This window comes from Anomaloglossus baeobatrachus, chromosome 2, assembly GCF_048569485.1.
Source record: "Anomaloglossus baeobatrachus isolate aAnoBae1 chromosome 2, aAnoBae1.hap1, whole genome shotgun sequence".
NCBI classification, from domain to species: Eukaryota; Metazoa; Chordata; class Amphibia; order Anura; family Aromobatidae; genus Anomaloglossus; species Anomaloglossus baeobatrachus.
Window position 1 is genome coordinate 231,047,033 of NC_134354.1, and position 21,381 is coordinate 231,068,413.

General features: G+C 46.0%; 1 protein-coding gene across 4 annotated transcripts in view; it reads left to right on the forward strand.

Annotated features, from left to right (window-relative positions):
- The window catches only part of CDK18 (cyclin dependent kinase 18), a 283,704-nt gene that overhangs the window by 43,213 nt on the left and 219,110 nt on the right, over positions 1-21,381 (forward strand). For 2 of the 4 annotated variants that reach the window (XM_075335687.1, XM_075335688.1), the window contains exon 2: positions 17,447-17,515. The exons of the other annotated variants lie outside the window; for them this stretch is intronic. The gene's annotated coding sequence lies outside the window, so the exon portion shown is untranslated. The remainder of the gene's footprint in view (positions 1-17,446; positions 17,516-21,381) is intronic. 4 annotated transcript variants of the gene reach the window in all.

Below are 21,381 nucleotides of genomic sequence, written 5' to 3' on the forward strand. Positions count from 1 at the left end.
AGCAGTATGATTCTGAGCAGTGTTAAAGAGAACCTGTCAGGTCCAATATGTTGCCAGAACCATGAGCAGCCCTGGGTGTAAATTTCTAATCCTGCCTAACCCTCCCTGTATACACTAGCATAGATAAAGAGATCTTTAGAAAAAGTATTTCTAAAGATCTTTTATCATATGCTAATGAGCACGGGGACTAGACCCCTGGGCGTTAATTCCCCTAGCTAGTGGACCCGAGGAAGCGTGAGTACACGCGAAATGGCTGTAGTCCATGAGGGGGCCCTGCTGTCAACTCTGCTCCTGCCTTTTTACCTGCACCATGAATAAATAAAGTCTTTTTTACTGGACGTTGGTGAGTGCTGCCCTATCTCTATTGTTGGACTCTATCCAGGAACTTTTTTTGCTTGGGGGATAAGCACCACCTGCCCAGTGTATGTGGAGGATTACCGCCTGCCGTCTACATAAGCAACACGGCTGATGCCCAGGGGTGGGTAGCTGCGGCAATTTCTGTTGATTGATCCCCTGGCTAGTTGGCTCCATTAGCATGTTAGTACATCCCTGTGGGTGTGCTAATATGCTAATGAATGCGTAGCATCACAGGATGTTCTTACTCACCTCTCCGCTACCATCGCGTCCGAAGGAGGAGTTCGGGCAGTGCGCATGACCCTGGAGTTTAGGTCATGCGCAATATAAAGCCGGGTGTATGCGTCCTGGCTTCAAACTGAAGTAGTGCGTATGACTCAAACTCCGGGGTCATGCGCACTGAGCCGAAATCCAGTGTCGGGCGGCGATGGCGGCGGAGACGTGAGTGAGATCATCCTCTGACAATGCGCATTCATTAGTATGTTAGCACGCCCACAGGGGCGTACTAACATGCTAGAGGAGCAGGCTAACCAGGGGAACTAACACCCAGGGGACTAGTCCCCTCGCTCATTAGCATACGATAACAGATCTGTTGTCGTGAGTCCCACGGAGTCTATTCCCTTGCACATACGCACGCTTGCTACACACCTGATGCGGACCTCCTTCCTATAACAGCCAACGGTGGCTTTTTTGCTTCAGTATTATACAGCAGCACTGAAGCTATATACCATTAGAATCCATACACCTGACATATACCCACCGTCCCCTCTATGGGTGCCTACCATTTAAAGCCATATTGAAGCAATATTGACTACCTGATTTACCAATTGAGTTTAGGACACCTATCCTCCTCACGGCATTAAGCCCCTATCCTAATAGCATTTTGACATTGTCTCCTGGCCATATAGGGCACCTGTAGTTGATTGTCCACACATCCTTTCAGGATTAAGTATTTTAAGCCTCCCTATGATGATAAGTATCTGATGGCTATAGGACCATATCCTACATACCCGAAAACGAACCCTCATTTATCTACTGTGTGTAATACTATTGTATGAACTGAGGATTTCGATTGCGTTAGGGCAATGACAACCAGAGACGAGTTCTTGGTGCAAGATGTTTATAATATGCAACCAGCAATACGTACATAAACAGAACAAAAACACAATAGAACATACACACAGAAAATACCTTCTAGGGTCGGAGCGAAAGGGAATTCCCGGGACCGTGCACCGGACTCCCCCAGGGAGACCACCAAGAGCGAACCCCTATACAGGGACTGTCTGGCAATCACCCCAGAAGGCCTAAATGCGCAGCAGCCGGGACACAAAAGGGCAATAGGTAAGTCCAAAAATGTCCGTACGGTATGAGTCCAGAGCGGTTAAGAAACGGAAGGAACCGGGCAGAAGTACCGACCAAAGACGGCAAACGGAGTCCGGGCACAGATAGATGAGACCAGATGAAGTCCAGAGTCGGTGTCGGTTGTTTTTCAAGGGGATCCAAATAACAATCAGGCACCAAGAGCAGCAGGGCAGGAGCACACAGGAAACAGTATACTCAGGCACTGGACTAAGCTTTAGGGGCGGCTTTTAAGCAGATGGACAGGAAGTAGGGCAACAGAACAGAAAACTCCATGTTAACAAAGGGCAAGCTCTTTCAAAAGAAAACTGGAAAACCCGGAACTCTGACACTGTGCTGCATCTCTGACTGACATCTCTGACCCACCATCACCCCATGCATTGAGATAAGTCCCGATTGAGGAAGACCGAATTTGATCGAAACGTCTCATTCATGTGGACTTTTTTTTCATTCATGTGGACTTTTTTCTTCTAAATAAATGAACAAACTGTTTGAATATACATTTTGAGTTTCTACTTTATTTGGGGTAGTGTGCCGGAGTTCTCTCTCTTTTACTGAATTATTATTCTCCAGAGCACCTATAAGGTGAAGCAGGGTCCTACCTCTTGTTACTGAAATATGGCCAAACTGGTGGCAAATGGCATCTTGGCAGCTTCACGCTTGATTTACCTCAATTCATGAGCAGTTATTTTGCGCCTTTTTTCCCCAACATGCTTCTTGCGACCCTGTTGACTATTTGCCATGAAACGCTTGATTGTTCGGTGATCACGCTTCAAAAGTTTGGTAATTTCAAGACTGCTGCATTCCTCTGCAAGACATCTCACAATTTTGGACTTTTCAGAGCCTGTCAAATCTCTCTTCTGAGCCATTTTGCCAAAGGAAAGGAAGTTGCCTAATAATTAAGCACACCTTATATAGGGTGTTGATGTAATTACACTACACCCCTCCTCATTGCAGAGATGCACATCACCTGATTTACTTAATTGGTAGTTGGCTCTCACGCCTATACAATTTGGAGTAGGACAACATGTATAAAAAGTATCATATGATCAAAATACTCATTTGCCTAATAACTCTGCACTCAGTGTATCTATGCTAGTGTATACAGGGACGGTTAGACAGGGATTAACAATATACACCCAGAACTGCTCGCGGTTGTCGGTGCATATTGCACCTGATAGGTTCCCTTTAAGCTGCGTTCGCCTTTTGCATTATTGTGTGTGTTTTTTTGCTGCGATAATTGCAAAATTGCATCGTTTTGCACCAGTTTTCCAAAACTCACTCCTGCACTTACAGCAGACTTACCTTGCAAGATAATGCTGCTGTGCCAGCCTCTCTCATTCATTGTGTAATGTCAAATTGCAGGAGACTGGGGGCTAGGGCACTTAGGGGTACTTTGCACACTATGATATCGCAAGCCGATGATAGGGATGCCGAGCGCGATAGTACCCACCCCCGTCGCAGCTGCGATATCTTGTGATAGCTGCCGTAGCGAAAATTATCGCTACGGCAGCTTCACATGCACTCACCTGCCCTGCGACGTCGCTCTGGCCAGCAAACCGCCTCCTTCCTAAGGGAGCGGGTCGTGCGACGTCACGCGGCAGGCGGCCAATAGAAGCAGGGGGCGGAGATGAGCGGGACATAAACATCCCGCCCACCTCCTTCCTTCCTCATTGCAGCCGGGATGCAGGTATGGCGATGTTCCTCGCTCCTGCGGCTTCACACACAGCGATGTGTGCTGCCACAGGAACGAGGAACAACATCGTAACATCGGTCCTTCCGAAATTATGGAAATGACCGACGCTACACCGATGATACGATTTTGACGCTTTTGCGGTCGTTAATCGTATCAAAAATGATTTACACACTACGATGTCGACAGCGACGCCGGATGTGCGTCACTTTCGATTTGACCCCACCGTCATCGCAGCTGCGATGTCGTAGTGTGCAAAGTACCCCTTAGGAGTATGCTTCCTCTCAAAGTCAACAATGCTCTGACCTATAGTCCCCTGAGCGCTTTCCTGCTGAGCTCGCTGTGTCCTGCATTCTGACATTGCAAGGATGAATGAATGATGCCGCCAAAGCAACAATAGAGGAACACTAGAAAAACAGAAGATGTGCTCCTCTCCTGCCACTATACTGGCCCTTCTCATGCATAGTGCTGTCAGAATGCAGGACGCTACATTACTGAGTTGCATGTCTATCTGCAGACATAATCCATACACAGGGAGCACGGATACTGCACAGTAAAGGCCCTGTCACACACAGATAAATCTGCGGCAGATCTGTGGTTGCATGAAATTGTGGACAATCAGTGCCAGGTTTGTGGCTGTGTACAAATGGAACAATATGTCCATGATTTCACTGCAAACACAGATCTGCCAAAGATTTATCTCTGTGTTTGACGGGGCCTAAGAAAACCCTGGAGAAAAATGGTGTTTGGAGGCCACTTAGATCATATTTCTTGATCAAAAAAGAGTCCAAATCACATAATGACTCCAGTTAGGCTAGTTTCACACTTGCGCTATTTTGACGCAAACGGAATCCGTCACTAATGTAGTACAGTTCATTTATTTACAGTGGAAGCGCGTTACTATGGCGCGTGTGTGTGTCATGCAGTACCCGCTGGGGTCCACACGATGTCGCGCTTCCACTGTAAATAAATGAACTGTACTACATTAGTGACGGATTCCATTTGCGTCAAAATAGCGCAAGTGTGAGTGAGCCCTTACACACTTTATTTTTTTTTCCATTATTGTGTCCAACATAAAAAGTTATGAAAGTTTATTTACTCTTTAAAGCAGGGGTGGGCAGTTAATTTTCCCAGGGGGCCACATGAGAGATAATGACTGTTTTATAGGGCCGAACCAGTAGGCTGAAATTAATTCTGCTCACTGTTAATATTAACATATTAATTGTAATTATTTTATATTCTTTCACTTAATATTGAACATAATTAAGTATGCTGATATGTCCCTATACAAGTGCATCTTAATAAATTAGAATATCATCAAAAAGTTCATTTATTTGGCCTAAGCCACACGGCGAGAAAATCGGTGCGAGTGGAGTGCGATAAAATATCTCATTCCACTCGGACCAATATTAGCCTGTATGTCAGCGCACATGAGCGATTATTTTCTCAACCCTAATCGGACCGATAAAACAGTTGCAGCATGCTGCGATTGTAATGCGATACTCTTTTCTCTCGCACCCATTCAAGTCAATGGGGCGAGAAAAAAATCGCACTGCACTCGCGGTACATCGGTGTATCGCACGTGCAGAGCGAGAATCGCAATAGCCGGCTACGTAGGAGAGAGGGAGAGAAATCCCTCCCTCCCCTCCTCAGCGTCGGCCCGCCCCTCCTCAGTGCCGGGCCGCCCCCCGCAGCTGAGGTCCGCTCGCACGGTCGGATCTCAGTCGCATGGATATTAGCATGACACTCGGCTCCCGCTGTGCTGCCAGTGTGAGCCGAATGTCATGCGAGCATCACACTAGTGCCCCGTGTGGCCCCGGCCTTTCAGTGATTCAATACAAAAAGGAGACTCCTATATTATATAGAGTCATTACACACAGAGTGATCTATTTCAAGTGTTTATTTCTGTTAAAGGAAACCAGTCAGGTGATTTATGTGTTCTAACTTAGTAACAATGTGATTTGTGGCCTAGTAACCCCTTCCCACCCATCCCTGTGTTGTAATAATGTGTAATGTAAATGTATAAAAATATGTTTACTTATGTGTTCTGTAGGTAAATGTGCAGGGACTCTAGCCCCTTGGGCGTCTCATCTCCCTGTGGGTGTGATACCATGGATTTACTTGAGCGACGACCGGTCGCTCTTTGAGATCCCGCGCGTGCGCACTTAACATTCCCACAGCCTTGTTATCCGGGTGCTTGCTTCTCGTCTTCAGACGCGCACTGCGCATGCCCAGAAGGCTCCTGCGGTTCCAGTCATGCGCAGTGCGCATCTGAAGACGAGAACCAACCACAGGCTGCAGGAATGGTAAGCGCGCACGCGCGGGATCTCCAGGAGCTGACGGTGATGTAGCTCAAGTAAATCCATGGTATCACGCCCACAGGGACATGATAACACGGAAAACATGCAAACGCCCACAGGGCTATGCGACGCCCATTGGGCTAGAGCCCCTGCTCATTTACATAGGGTACACATAAGTAATAAAATGTAGTGCAAAAAAGAGTGAAAATTTCAGCTCATCGTTACAAACATACGAGGTATACCCCCCTGCAATTTACAGCCACACCACTGTATTTTAACTATTTTTGCAAATAAATTTGGATTTTTTAATATACCCCAAGGATCGCGCTGGATTTCCTTTCTCTCAATATAATAAAATGTAGCACCCCTGCGGTACCAGGTGCCACAAATGTAACCCGTGGAAATCCAAACCCCGGAATATCCGTGCCAGAGTCAACACACCAGCACCTTCAGGCCACACACACAACCCCGACACCAAGCTGGGAGACTGCCTAGTAACAGATAAAAGGGGAGGGCACTGATTGGATAGTCAACACACACAGCCTGTAGGGAGAGACCCAGCGAGGGGGAGGGGCCAGTGGTCAGTTGAAAAAGGTGGGAGGAAGTGGTGTGCAGAGAGTCAGAATGAGGATTAGAAGGAAGCAGTCTCTGTCAGGAATGTCTGTCAGAGGAGTCTGTGAGGAGAAGTGGAGGAGAGGAGTAGTAGTCTGAAGTAGTAGAAAGTGAAAAGTACTAAAAGGACCTGCAGTGAGAACGGAGTGCTGTAAAAGGAGTGAGAACTGTGGAGTTCGGACGGGACTCCAGGCACCGTGGGTTACCTATGAAAGCAGCAGACTCCAGGTACCACGGGAGGCCTGTGGAAGTTCGGAACCAAGGCTCACGGGACTCAGCACAAGGCGGGGTGCAGACCCTAGGACAGCGGGACACTTTATGGTCAGCTGTTAACTCTGCCAGATAAGAAGATCTCCAGGGTCCATCGCCAACCCAAAAAGTCTGAAGCACAAGCAGCAAAGAGGGGACCAAGGATTGAACCCCTTAAAAAGTCCAGGCTACCTGCAATAGGACCAAGACAGAAACAGAGGGGTTCCCAAGTAGCTCTAGGCCACGGGAGCCCATCAAAAACAAGTGTGCACGGAGGACAGCCAAACCAGGTCACAGCTGGCACGGAGAACAAGGGAACCAGATACACCTGGGACCGGCACCCGCGGGTTCAGGTACCACCACAGCAAAGTAAAGAAAGGCATTTTAAACTGCAATATTGGTGTGGAGTGCTTCCTTGGCGGTGTGCACTCACATAGACTGTTCTCCCACTACAACGCCCCACCATCCACTGCTGGGGCCTGTCCCTGCTTGCGGAGGGCTCTAACCATCCAGGCTGCATCACTCCATCAGCCCCAGCAGAAACCTGCAGCGGTGGCCCCAAATAACCTGGCCGCGCACCGCAAGTGGCGTAGTTGACGAAAACTGTTATTTTTATTTTCTTTAATTTAAAACCCCCTTTTATTTACGCCAAAAGACACCGCCAGGGTCACAGTACCGCCACGGCTGACGTCCCCGGACTAGTCCTGCCCGGTTCTGAGTCCCCCGGCTGGGGTGGGCATGTCAAAAACATTTTTATACATTCACATTACACACTATTACAACACAGGGATGGGTAGGAAGGAGTTAGTAGGACACACATCACACTGTTACTAGGTTAGAATACATAAATTACATGACATGTTTCCTTTAATGTTGATGATTATGGCTTACAGCCAATGAAAACCCAAAAGTCATTATCTCAAAAAATTAGAATGATTACCATAAAACACCTGCAAAGGCTTCCTAACTTCCTAAGTATTTAACATGGTCCCTTAGTCTGGTTCAATAGGCTACATAATATGGAGAAGACTGCTGACTTGACAGATGTCCAGAAGGCAGTCATTGACACACTCCACAAGGAGGGTAAGCCACAAAAGGTCATTGCTAAAGAAGCTGGCTGCTCACAGAGTGCTGTATCCAAGTATATTAATGGAAAGGAGAGTGGAAGGAAAAAGTGTGGTAGAAACTGGTGCACAAGCAACTGGAGTAACCGCAGCCTTTATAGGAATATTAAAAAAAAGGAGATTTAAAAATTTGGGGAAGATTCACAAGAAGCGGACTGCTGCTGGAGTCAGTGCTTCAAGAGCCACCACACACCGACATACACAGGACATGGGCTACAACTGTTGCATTCCTTGTGTTAAGCCACTCATGACCAATAGACAAGGCCAAAAACGTCTTACCTACGCCAAGGAGAAAAGGAACTGGACTGTTGCTGAGTGGTCCAAAGTGGTGTTTTCAGATGAACGTAAATTTTGCATATCATTTGGAAATCAAGTTCCCAGAGGCTGGAGGAAGAGTGGAGAGGTACACAATACAAGAAGCTTGAGGTCTAGTGTGAAGTTTCCACAATCAGTGATGGTTTGGGGATGTCATGTCATCTGCTGGTGTTTTACCAAGACCAAAGTCAGCGCAGGACCAGTAAATGTTAGAGCACTTCATGCTTCTCTTTGCCGACAAGCTTTTTAGAGATGGAAATTTCATTTTCCAGCTGGATTTGACACCTGTCCACACTGCCAAAAGTACCAATACCTGTGATAATAAATACGGTATCAGTGTGCTTGATTGGCCAGAAAACGCACCTGACCTAAAACCCATAGAGAGTATATGGGGTACTGTCAAGAGGAAGATGAGAGACACCAGACTCAACAATGCAGATGAGCTGAAGGCTGCTATCAAAGCAACCTGGGCTTCCATAACACCTCAGCAGTGCCACAGGCTGATCACCTCCATGCCACGCCACATTGGTGCAGTACTTCATGCAAAAGGAGCCCCAACCAAGTATTGAGTGCATTTACTGTACAGACTTTTCAGTAGGCGTCAACATTTCTGAGTTTAAAATATTTTTTTTCAGTTGGTCTTATAATATTCTAATTTTCTGTGATAATGACTTTGGGTTTTCATTGGCTTTAAGCCATAATCATCAACATTAACAGAAATAATAGATCACTGTGTTTGTAATAACTCTATATAATATGTGTTTCCCTTTTTGTAATGAATTACTGAAATAAATTAACTGTTTGATGATATTCTAATTTATTTAGATGCACTTGTATATGGGCTCACATACAGCCCCTCTATATACTATTTGAGCCCATCATATAGCCCTCTATATACAGTATGAGCCCCCACATAATCCACCTATATACAGCACTGCTCCCAGGCTTCCTATTCCTGAAGATTGACAATTCAGGCCACCTGTATAGCTGAAGTCCTGGGACAAACTGTCTGCTCTATGTAAACAGAGGAAGCTAGAGGGGTGTAGAGGTGCTGGCTGGCTGGATACAGCAAGTGCACACTCATTGCCTAGGAAACCAACCTCCTGTGAGGTGATCGGTAACCTTGGCAATGAGGATACAGAATTAAAAATCTTACCATTCTTGAAAACGGAGAGGATTTTTACTAATAGATCAATTGAAAGTTGCTAGCACTTTTCAATTCTACTGTTTTAAAGTGAATCTGTCACCAGGTTTTTGCTACCCCATTATTCCAATGATGTGTCACTTAGCTGCTTGCTGTCAGTTTGATAAAATCACAATTTTTTTCTGCTAAATACAGTGCCTTGCGAAAGTATTCGGCCCCCTTGAATTTTCCAACCTTTTCCCACATTTCAGGCTTCAAACATGAAGGTAAAAATTTTAATGTTATAATATATATATATATATATATATATATATATATATATATATATATGTATTTATTCACTTATATAGCGCTATTAATTCCACAGCGCTTTACATACAATGACAACACTGTCCCCACTGGGGCTCACAATCTAAATTCTCTATCAGTATGTTTTTTGGAGTTATGGTTATGGTTATGGTGAAGAATCAACAACAAGTGGGATACAATTGTGACGTTGAACAATATTTATTGATTATTTTAAATTTTTGTAACAAATAAATAACTGAAAATTGGGGCGTGCAATATTTTTCGTCCCTTTACTTTCAGTGCAGCAAACTCACTCCAGAAGTTCATTGAGGATTTCTGAATGATCCAATCTTGTCCTAAATGACTGATGATGATAAATATAATCCACCTGTGTGTAATCTAGTCTCCATATAAATGCACCTGCTCTGCGATAGTCTCAGTGTTTTGTTTAAAGCACAGAGAGCATCATGAAGACCAAGGAACACAAGAGGCAGGTCCGTGATACTGTTGTGGAGAAGTTTAAAGCTGGATTTGGTTGCAAAAAAGATTTCCAAAACTTTAAACATTCCAAGAAGCACTGTGCAACCGATCATATTGAAATGGAAGCAGTATCATACCACTGCAAATCTACCAAGACCCGGTCGTCCATCCAAACTTTCATCTCAAACAAGGAGAAGACTGATCAGAGATGCAGCCAAGAGGCCCATGGTCACTCTGGATGAACTGCAGAGATCTACAGCTGAGGTGGAAGAATCTGTCCAAAGGACAACAATCAGTCGTACATTGCACAAATCTGGCCTTTGTGGAAGAGTGGCAAGAAGAACGGCATTTCACAAAGATATCCATAAAAAGTGTTGTTTAAAGTTTGCCACAAGCCACCTGGGAGACACACCAAACATATGGAAGAAGGTGCTCTGGTCAGATGAAACCAAAATAGAACTTTTTGGGCACAATGTCAAACAATATGTTTGACATAAAAGCAACACAGCTCATCACCCTGAACACACCATCCCCACTGTCAAACATGGTGATGGCAGCATCATGGTTTGGGCCTGCTTTTCTTCAGCAGAAACAGGGAAGATGGTTAAAATTGACGGGAAGATGGATGGAGCCAAATACAGGACCATTCTTGAAGAAAACCTCTTGTAGTCTGCAAAAGACCTGAGACTGGGACGGAGATTTGCCTTCCAACAAGACAATGATCCCAAGCATAAAGCAAAATCTACAATGGAATGGTTCACAAATAAATGTATCCAGGTGTTAGAATGGCCAAGACAAAGTCCAGACCTGAATCCAATAGAGAATCTGTAGAAAGAGCTGAAAACTGCTGTTCACAAACGCTCTCCATCCAACCTCACTCAGCTCGAGCTGTTTGCAAAGGAAGAATGGGCAAGAATTTCATTCTCTCGATGTGCAAAACTGATAGAGACATACCCCAAGCGACTTGTAACTGTAATCGCAGCAAAAGGTGGCGCTACAAAGTATTAACTTAAAGGGGCCGAATAATATTGCACGCCCCAATTTTCAGTTTTTTATTTTTTACAAAAATTTAAAATAAGCAATAAATATTGTTCACCTTCACAATTGTGTCCGACTTGTTGTTGATTCTTCACCATAACGTTAACATTTTTATCTTTATGTTTGAAGCCTGAAATGTAGGAAAAGGTTCAAAAATTCAAGGGGGGTGAATACTTTTGCAAGGCACTGTATCTAGTTATCTGAATATTGAGCACTGTATAACTCCACTCATGCCACTGATTAGCAGCTTTCTGCCCATGTACAGTGTATACAGAAAGCTGCCAATCAGTGATGGGGTCGGAGTTACACAGAGCTCATGAATATGGAGGACTACATGGCAGCAGGTTTACTAGTCCTCTAGTGATAATCTCCTGTTGATAGAACTGTGATTTTATCAAAACTTCACTAAGCAGCCCAGTAAGTGACACATTGCTGGAATCAGGGTCTCTGTCTCTACATTATGCTGCTCTCAGAATAGGTGTCACAAAACTACTTACAGATTCCCTTTAATAAGATGCTTTTTACAGAGTGCTTGTTACTATGTCAAAAGTGGCCAGTATTTCCTCTTTTACTTCCACTGCTCTACTGTGTATTCTGTTGTTTGTTGCCGTCATATGCTTCCAGAGATATCATGATATGGACCTTTTTTTATTTATTGCCCATTTTTATATTCTTCACCACGGGGCATAGCTACAGGATAATTATCCAGAATAGCCTAAAAGCTATTCTACATGCCCCCCCAAAAATCCAATGAGCAATGCCCGCTTGGTAAAGACCATGAAAATTAACTCTAAATAAAAAGGCCCATATCTCTGAATCATATGGCAACATAAAAACAAAAAACAGATTGCTCAGAGGAACAGCGCCAATAAAATACAAAACCTGGACACTAGTGACTTGATGACAAGTTTTCTTTAAGAATTTCAAAAACCCTTGTTAAACTCTACGACATTTTATTAAGTTCTTAATATGGATTAATGGGCTATTATCATGTATATAAAACATTCCTGTGATACTTATCAGCACTGCCATCTTGGCAGCTTATTCACAACTCGTCTATGATCACAGGTCACATGGCAGTATTTTGATTAGTAACATGCGAATTTGTAAGGCCCCTTCCAATCTCCGTTCAGTGGTCCCATCGGGGCTTCCGTCCAAACCCCTCATAAAACTGTTTTCGGACGTATGCTCCGACGGGGCCATTCACTATAATGGTGCAGACAGAGTCACCGTGTCATGCACCATTTTCAGGAGTATACGCTTTCCGGAGGCGGACACCCAGACGTAAGTCTAAAGCTGTGTGCGCATTCTGAGTGTTTGTTGCAGAATTGGTGCAGTTTATCAAGCAGATTGTTGGCCAAATCTGCATGTCTATCCTTATTCCAGCAAAATCCAGGAGAATTCTGAAGTGCTGTGCACACATTACTTCTTTTATTCTTGCAGTTTTGGGTGCCGAAAACATCTGCAGCGTGTTAATTGTTGGTGCATTTTTTGTCCTGTGTTTTTCAGCCATTCCAGCCAGTGATTTCACTAAAATAATGCACAGCACAAAAAAGCTCCAAAAACCACATGCATGATGAAGACTCCCGAAGGTGAGTATAAGACATGGGTCAGGGGACTTATAATTAAAGCACCACCCTAACAGTGAAAAAAACCCAAAACGCTAGAGTGATGCTTTAGGGTGCATTCACGCTGAAAGATTGTCCTGAATAAGGGTTGCTCCAAATGTTCATTTCACAATATTCACAATATTCACACTTTCACGGTAGTTTTGTACAGTATAATATCCCCAATGGTGTCACTCCTTCTGTCTGTGTGAAAACAAATGAACAAAGAACAAAAACCCCTTTCTTTGTGCTGTGTATGCAAGTGTCACATGGAGGCTTTCACAAACTTCGCTGACTGTCATGGCGGCGTCAGGCTCTGTTCACATTGTAGATTCTGACACTCTTACTGAAGGTTTCTCTGATGTCTCTGATCCACACAGGCAGACTCAGGCATCGACCTGCTGTGTGCTCAGTCATAGTCAGGCTGGCAAGGGTTAACCTCTGCTAACCTACTTGTTAGGCTCCTTTGATCACATGTTGCGAGGAAGCCAATCATATCTGCTCCTCTCATATTGAAGCTGGATGAAATTTTCTACCCATGCCAGCTATAGGTTATACTGTGTTGGTCTATGTGTTTTGGTTTCCCAGCCTATCTGGAAAGTGTTGTTTTTTGCCTGGAGTGGTTGTGGAGTTTACCTGTCATCTTGTTTCCTCCCTGCTCTTGTTTTCCTCCTTTATCTTTTATTGTCTTATACCTCTGTGAGCACATGCTATTTGGCAGAGTTTTGGTTTTGTGGGTTTAACCTCAGTCCTGTCCTGGTCCCCCCTGGGGAGTATCAGATCAGGGCTGCTCAGGAGCAGGGCCAGGAAGGAGACCCAGGCATCACCATCTTTAGGGGTAGTCTTGAGAGTAGGGATAGCATAGGGTCCCTCAGCCTGAGGGTCAACTTAGGAGCCCTGGCTTCCTGCTATCCCCATAGTCATCGTGACAGCCAGACACCATAATAGCTAGTTTCCTTCTACCACCTCAGAGTCGGTTGGAGATGGATCCAACAGTACTCATGTATACACACAGGTCAAGAAACTCACTTGAAAGTATAGTTAGCCTTTAAAGACACAATATGCTCAGCTTAAAAGATCTGTATATGGTATTTGTTAGGATTGCATGGACACTATTCTATTTTTCGTGTGTCTATCGGATCTGCCCAGGTTTTCATACATACTTTTTTTTCTTTTTGATTGAGTATGACCCCTTGCCAGATCTTGTATATGACGTTGAGGATGATAGATTAGATTTCTTTGTGTTGGAGTTTTTTAATCTAGTAATAAGGCTCACGCATGAACAACACTACCTGTTTCACAAATAATTATTTAGGAAGGTTTCAATGTGGGGAAAATGCTCTGTAAAAGGCGTCTTGTTAATCAATAGGACAGATAGTGCTGCAGATATTGTCATCCATGTCAGTGGTGCAGGCAGCATCCAGTTGCCATGGATACAGCAAGATTAAAAATTTGATTTTAAATGCAAAGCTTCTTGTTCCTTATTTCAAACCTGGTATTACCCACACTTATCACATAAAGGTACGTTATAAAGATGCTGCAGAAACAGATCAAACATGAGACATATTTGCATATTTGCAGCTTAGATCAATGACAAAACCAACCAGGCCCATGGACAAGAGAGAAGTTTCCAACATTCAATTCATGTAGATAAACCATACATTTGAGGCTGGTTACACTCACAAACTTGTTTGCGTGAACATTTAAATTACCACTCCAGCTATTTCCTGAAAGAAATAGTCCAAAATTGAGACTTAAAGAGACTGTCCCCTACTTTTAAATGGATGGCCTATCCTTGGTATAGGTGATCAATGTCTGATCGGCTGGGGTCTGACAGCCCATACCACCGCCGATCAGCTGTTTTCAGACACGGCCACGGCAGCAGGCAGCCAGAAATGCTCAGTTCCGGAGCTGCTCCGTATTCTGATAGCGGCCGCGGCCAGGTACTGCATATCAGCCTCCTAATTATTGCAATGGGAGGCAGATGTGTAGTGCCCGGCCTCTATCAGATGATGGAGCAGCTCAGAACTAAGCATTTCCAGCTGCCTGCTGCCAGGTCCGAGAACAGCTGATCGTGGGGGTGCGGGGTGTTGGACCCTGGCTGATCAGACATTGATGATCTAGCCTAAGGATAGGCCATCAGTGTAAAAGTAGTGGACAACACCTTTAAATGGAACCAATCACCAGTATTTTCATATATAACCTAAAGCCAGTGCTATACTGGCACTATCAGGCTAATTCTATACATACCTGTAGTGGTCATGTTTAGGTTTTGAAACTCAAAAATGTAAAGTTTATAAAATCAGCAGCTTCTTAAAGTGACAGCAGCTGAGGATCAGATAAAATCTGGGGGGGTATTCAGAGTTATCCCCTCCCCCTGTGAGAATTTGCATAAGTATTATACAAACCATTCAGGGTACTTTCACACTTGCGTTCATCGTTCATCGAAACTCTAAGTCTCCATAGACATGTATTGGCGATGCACTGTGACGCCAGTATCTGCGTTGCTTCCGCTGGCCGACGCTGAGTCGTTATTTTGACTGAGCACCGGGCGGAGGGAACGCAGCATTTAGCGTTTTTGGTGTCGTTAAAACAATGCACCTTGGCGGATTCTGTTGGGACCCGCCAAGGTGTCTAATGATTGTCTATGGTGGCGGATTCCGCTGCAATGCGCTAAGCGGCGGAATCCGCTGACGGATTCCGTTACGTTCTACTGAGCATGCGCAGTATGTCCAGCAGAAGGATCTAAATCGTTTAAAATCACTCCTGGTCTCTCTATCTCTCTTTGTCGGTCGGTCTCTCCCTATCACCCTCCCTCTCATACTCGCCGATCACCGGTGTGGCGCTGCACGGCTGTCACACTGCGGCAGCTTCTCCTCTTTTGAAAATGCCGGCCGCTCATTATTCCATCTCGTATTCCCTGCTTCTCCCGCCCACCGGCGCCTATTATTGGTTGCAGTCAGACACGCCCCCACGCTGAGTGACAGCTGTCTCACTGCAACCAATCACAGCCTATGGACCTATGGGTCTATATCGTGCAGTACAATAAATAAATAAATTATTTTTAAAAAACGGCGTGTGGTTTCCCCCCCAATTTTGATATCAGCCATGGTAAAGCCACACGGCTGAAGGCTGGTATTCTCAGGATGGAGAGCCCCACGTTATAGGGAGCCCCCCAGCTTAAATATATCAGCCAGCAGCCGCCCGGAATTGCCGCATCCATTAGATGCGACAGTCCCAGGACTCTACCTGGCTCATCCCGAATTGCCCTAGTGCGGTGGCAATCGGGGTAATAAGGAGTTAATGGTAGCCCATAGCTGCCACTAAGTCCTAGGTTAATCATGGCAGGCATCTATGAGACACCCCCCATGATTAACCTGTAAGTGGAAGTAAATAAACACATACACCCGAAAAAATCCTTTATTTGAAATAAAAGACAAAAATATACCCTCTTTCACCACTTTATTAATCCCCAAATATCGCTCCAGGTCCGGCGTAATCCCACAACGTAGGTCCCACAACGCTTTCAGCTCTGCTACATGAAGCTGACAAGAGCGGCCACAGACCATGGCTGCTCTCTGTCAGCTCCATGCAACAACTGAAGTGAATCGCGCTGTCAGCGGGGATGTCACTGAGGTATTGCCGGTGTGTGCAGTGATGATGAGGGCGGTAGTTAATGCGTGTGTGCGGTGATGATCGGTGCAGTAGTGTCGAGGTGTGTGCGGTGATGATGGGGCGGTAGTGCCAGGGTGTGTGCAATGATGATGGGTGCGGTAGTGCCTGCGTGTGTGCGGTGATGATGGGGGCAGTAGTGCCGGGGTGTGTGCAGTGATGATGGGAGCGGTACTACTGAGGTGTGTGCAGTGATGATGGGGGCGGTAATGCGGGGGTGTGTGCGATGATGATGGGTCCGGTAGTACCTGGGTGTATGCGGTGATGATGAGTGCGGTTGTGCCTGCGTGTGTGCAGTGATGGTGGGGCCGGTAGTGCCTGCGTGTGTGCGGTGATGATGGGTGCGGTAGTGCCGGGGTATGTGCAGTGATGATGGGTGCGGTAGTGCCGGGGTGTGTGTGGTGATGATTGGGGCGGTAGTGCCGGTGTATACGGTGATGATGGGGGCAGTAGTGCCGGTGTGTGCAGTGATGATGAATGCGGTAGTGGTTGCGTGTGTGCAGTGATGGTGGGGCCGATAGTGCTTGCGTTTGTGCGGTGATGATGGGGGCGGTAGTGCCGGGGTGTGTTTGGTGATGATTGGAGCGGTACTGCCGGGGTGTGTGCAGTGATGATGGGGGCGGTAGTGCGGGGGTGTGTGCGATGATGATGGGTCCGGTAGTACCTGGGTGTGTGCGGTGATGATGAGTGCGGTAGTTCCTGCGTGTGTGCAGTGATGGTGGGGCCAGTAGTGCCTGTGTGTGTGCAGTGATGATGGGTGCGGTAGTGCCGGGGTATGTGCAGTGATGATGGGTGCGGTAGTGCCGGGGTGTGTGCGGTGATGATGGGGGCGGTAGTGCCGGTGTGTACGGTGATGATGGGGGCAGTAGTGCCGGTGTGTGCAGTGATGATGGGGGCGGTAGAGCCGGTGTGTGTGCGGTGATGATGTGGCGGTAGTGCCGGTGTGTGTGCGGTGATGATGGGGCGGTAGTGCCGGTGTATGTGCGGTGATGACGGGGCGGTAGTGCTGGGGTGTGTGCGGTGATGATGGGGTCTCTCTCTCTCTCTCTCGGCTAAAGAAAACTAAAAGAATGCAACACGTTATTTCACATGAATCCGTTGCCTTTATTATCACACTATTTACAACGCATCCGTCACATTCGTCACACAACGGATTGTGACGGATGCCAAACGATGCAAGTGTAAAACTAGCCTCTCTTTTTCCCTTGCAGGACCTGTGTGAGGTCATACCTATGTGACCAGAAGGGGCGTGGCCTATACATCCGAGGTGACCACTACAGGTATGTATAGATTCAGCCTGATAGTGCCAGGATAGCACTGGCTTTAGGTTATATACGAAAATCTTGGTGATTGGTTCCCTTTAAGTGACTGAAACGTCAAAGGTTGTTACAAGGATGCAGCGCTCTTGACATTACTTAGATTTGGGACGCGATCACAGAACAATAAAAAAAAAAGTTTTGTAGCAAAAAGTCTACAGGGTCGCAAAAAACATGTTAAGAAAAATCTTAGAAGAAGTTACCAGGAATCCATTATTCTCCGGTGCCATCATATTCCAGAATTGCAGCCTCCCAGGAATGTCCAAGAGTAGAGTTGAAACCAGAAGTTTACATACGATATCTAAAAAGACACATATGCATGTTTTTCTCACTATCTGACATGAAATCAGAATAAATCTTTCCCGTTTTAGGTCAATTAGGAACCAAAATTATTTATATTTGCTAAATGCCAGAATAATCAGAGAGAGAATGTTTTAAGGCATTTTTATTATTTTGTGCAAAGTCAAAAGTTTACATACACTTAAGCGAGCTTTACACGGGAGCGATATCGGTAACAATATCGCTATCTTGCGTACCCGCCCCCTAGTTTGTGCGACACGGGCATATCACTGTCTGTCGCGCACAAAATTGCGCTCCCCCGTCACACTGCTTACCTGCCCTGCGACGTCGCTCTGCCCGCCGATCCGCCTCCTTTCTAAGGGGGCAGGTCGTTCGGCGTCACAGTGACGTCACACGGCAGACATCCAATAGAAGCGGAGGGGCGGAGATGAGCGGGACGTAAACATCCCACCCACCTCCTTCCTTCCATATAGCCAGTGGAGGCAGGTAAGGAGATGTTCCTCGCTCCTGCGGTGTCACACACAGCGATGTGTGCTGCTGCAGGAACAAGGAACAACATCGCTAATTAGAAATAAACGATATTTGGTTTTAGGACGAGCTCTCCACGGCAAACGATTTTTGCCACTTTTGCGATCGTTTTAGGTCGCACAAAAGTGTCACACGCTGCGATATCGTTAATGGCGCCGGATGTGCGTCACTAATGGTGTGACCCCGACGATAAAACATTAACGATATCGTAGCGTGTAAAGCCCCCTTTAGAGTACTATGCCTTTAAATAATATGGGACAGCCCATATGATGATGTCATGTCTTTGGAAGCTTCTGGTAGGTTTATTGACAGGACATCAACAATGTACCCAAACGAATGCAGTACATATGTAGCAAAAGAATCAATTTTGCTTCCTCCTACCATCCTAAGAATAGATTTGCATAGGAAGGTGTGCAGCGTGCCCATCACGGTGCCAGAGGCTTTGATGTAAAATGTACGATTCAAGACAGTCATTTATTTTAAGAACAATCTGAAGGAGATCCAGACTAAAGGGCTCTTTACACGCTACAATAAATCTTACGATGTTTCGGCGGGGTCACGTCGTAAGTGACGCACATCCGGCATCATAAGTATGATTGTAGCGTGTAAAACCTCCGTGCAATTGCGATTGAACGAAAATCCATTCATCACATGTACGTCGTTCATTTCTCAAAAACTGAACGTGCAGTTGTGCAATGTTCCCGAGGCAGCACACATCGGTGTCAGTGTGTGACACCCCGGGAACATTGAACGACAGCTTACTTCCGTCCGCGGCTCCCGCCGACAATGCGGAAGGAAGGAGGTGGGCGGGATGTTTACATCCTGCTCATCTCCGCCCCTCCGCTTCTATTGGCTGGCTGCCGCGTGACATTGCTGTGACGCCGCACGTCCCTCCCACTCCAGGAAGTGGATGTTCGCCGCCCACAGCGAGGTCGTATGGACGGGTAAGTACGTGTGACAGCTTTTAATCGATTGTGCGGCACAGCCAAAAAATTGAACGTGCCGCACATGCGATGGGGGCAGGTCACATTGCATACGATATCGTATGCGAAATTGAAAAGTGTAAAGCAGGCTTATAGCAGTCATGTAACCTGCTACCCATAGTATGCAAATAATGGAAGTAAGAAACTGCCTGAATGCCAAGCATATGATCAATGCTGGTGTATAGAGACGTCAAAATCAAGTGCAACAAGTATAGTACCAACAGGTACTGATAAGGTGCCCAGTTTTAGTAACAAGTATGACGAGTCTCCAACAAAAGAGTTCAATGAGTGGACCAGTGGTTGAAATTATTTAAATTGGTTCAGGGGCATTCAGACTCCCAATTCGATACTATTGACCTACCTAGTTGCTCTTGTAAGGATTTGTGCACTTCTACAAGGTTGGTATCACAGGGTTATGTGTAGAGAGGAATTGAAGTTCTCTCTTGATAATGTCAAGATGATGGATAGATGAAAGTAACTTATCCAATTTTGATTTAAATGCCAAAGTTGGATGTGAGGGCAAAATCTGATAATTGGATGTATTAGAGGCTATTGTATGGCCTTTTTGACATACATTTCAATTGGCCAAATGACCACATTACCACCCTTGTCAGCCTCCTTAATAGTAAAAGGTTTGTTGTTCTTAAGGTCATTAAGTCAGATAGGTTGTTGAATCTGGTGGGGTCTAGTCTGAGATTGGGTACCTTCACACTTAGCGATGCAGCAGCGATCCGACCAGCGATCTGACCTGGTCAGGATCGCTGCTGCATCGCTACATGGTCGCTGGTGAGCTGTCAAACAGGCAGATCTCACCAGCGACCAGTGAACAGCCCCCAGCCAGCAGCGACGTGCAAGCGACGCTGCGCTTGCACGGAGCCGCCGTCTGGAAGCTGCGGAGACTGGTAACTAAGGTAAACATCGGGTATGGTTACCCAATGTTTACATTAGTTACCAGCGCACACCGCTTAGCTGTGTGTGCAGGGAGCAGGGAGCCGCGCACACTGAGCGCTGGCTCCTTGCTCTCCTAGCTACAGTACACATCGGGTTAAGTAACCCGATGTGTAATGCAGCTACATGTGCAGAGAGCAGGGAGCCGCGCACACTGCTTAGCGCTGGCTCCTTGCTCTCCTAGCTGCTGTACACATCGGGTTAATTAACCCGATGTGTACAGCAGCTACATGTGCAGAGAGTCGGAGCCGGCAGCACAGGCAGCGTGAGAGCTGCAGAGGCTGGTAACTAAGGTAAATATCGGGTAACCACCTTGGTTACCCGATGTTTATCTTGGTTACAAGCTTACCTCAGCTGTCAGACGCCGACTCCTGCTCCCTGCTCGCTTCATTTGTCGCTCTCTTGCTGTCACACACAGCGATCTGTGTGTCACAGTGGGAGAGCGCCTTTGAAGAAAACGAACCAGGGCTGTGTGTAACGAGCAGCGATCTCGCAGCAGGGGCCAGATCGCTGCTCAGTGTCACACACAGGGAGATCGCTAATGAGGTCACTGCTGCGTCACAAAAAACGTGACTCAGCAGCGATCTCGGCAGTGAGCTCGCTGTGTGTGAAGCACCCCTAAATGTCTAACCTTATCAAAAAAGATTTGGACAGTCCGAAAAACAGAAAAGGAAGGTGTGTTCTGAGACGTTAAGGGGGAGTAGGGCCAGATCAGTTACGTTATCTATTGGTGGACCCCGGACATTCAGGAGAGGAACACATTTTTATTACCATGTATTAGGTGCTAATCTCCTGTAAGGGTTAATTTTTGGGAAAGGTAGGTTTCCCTCCAGTTTACTCTGCACGTCCATGGTACGGTAGTTGGTTAATGGGGATAGCTAGTCAGCTTACTGTCACAGGGGAAAGTCAAACATTTCTTCATCAGATACTGCCTGTGATTTGGTATTAATGTTTGTAAACATAGGGTAGTTCGGGGATAAAGGATGGTGACACTGAGGGCGTGTGTCAGATCTCTGCTGTCGAATACCTGGAAACTACCCCACCCTTCCTGTTTATGTTCTGTCGTGGACC